The sequence below is a fragment of the Trachemys scripta genome, chromosome 9 (genome assembly GCF_013100865.1).
Source record: "Trachemys scripta elegans isolate TJP31775 chromosome 9, CAS_Tse_1.0, whole genome shotgun sequence".
In the NCBI taxonomy this organism is placed as follows: domain Eukaryota; kingdom Metazoa; phylum Chordata; order Testudines; family Emydidae; genus Trachemys; species Trachemys scripta.
In genome coordinates, this window is record NC_048306.1 from 267,691 (window position 1) to 268,541 (window position 851).

The window sequence follows — 851 nt, forward strand, 5'->3', positions numbered from 1 at the left end:
GGTTGGGGCGGGGGTGTGGGCGGGGCTGGGGCAGGGCCGGGGGGCTGTGGAGTGTCCTCCATTTGGAGGCACAAAATATGGTAACCCTACAGCATGGGATGGGAGGCTCAGATACCAAGGGGATAGGGACAGAGACATACACTCACTATTAGCCATTCTCAGTCCCCACACCCGTCACCTTTCCCTCCTTGCCATTTCCATGCTTCCCCACATTGTGTGTTTGCTCCCTGCTGGTTTTGCTACCCCTCTCTCTCCCGCCCGGCACTCCCTGTGCTGTGCTCTCCCTCCTTCTCCTTGCCCTCTCAGTCTCTCCCTACACCGTTCAATCTACTTCCTTCTGGATCCCACTCACCCTAATCCCTCCCTCCTTCCAGCCCCTTGAACCCCTCCCTTCTCCCCATGGTTACAGGCTTCCCAGCTGCACTGGGACAAGCACCCCTGCTCCAGGGTTCTGGGGTTGGAAGGTTACACACCTACACAAGCCATCAGTGTGCAATGCTGGTGTGATGGAACTGCTGTCTGTCATGCAGACCATTCCAGGAGCCTGCTCTCCTGGCCAGTGGAGGCTGCAGTAAGAGCTTTTTGGGAAGCCTGTTGGATTTCGGTGACGGAAGTGGTGACGCCAACTTTGCTGTGGGGCCAGCAGATTCCACCCGAAACCTTCACTGTGGCTGAAGAAAATGTAGCTAGATGTTCCTGTCGTAAGTCCCAGGTGCTGACACTTACTATTTTTGGTGGGCACTAGAGAGATCGTGAAGACCCTCTTCCCCCAGTTGCCAAACAAACCCAGAAAGCTGGTCTCCGCCAGTGCAGGGCACTGAGCCAGAATCAGCAGGGAAGGGAGCATGTGT

At 56.4% G+C, this 851-nt stretch overlaps 1 protein-coding gene across 1 annotated transcript in view; it reads right to left on the bottom strand.

Moving 5' to 3' along the window:
• Nucleotides 1-189, bottom strand: part of ITGB1BP2 (integrin subunit beta 1 binding protein 2) — a gene marked incomplete in the record, with an annotated part of 22,779 nt that extends 22,590 nt beyond the window's left edge. Inside the window, 1 exon segment of the mRNA XM_034781880.1 lies at nucleotides 90-189.
• Nucleotides 190-851: the final 662 nt, after the last annotated feature.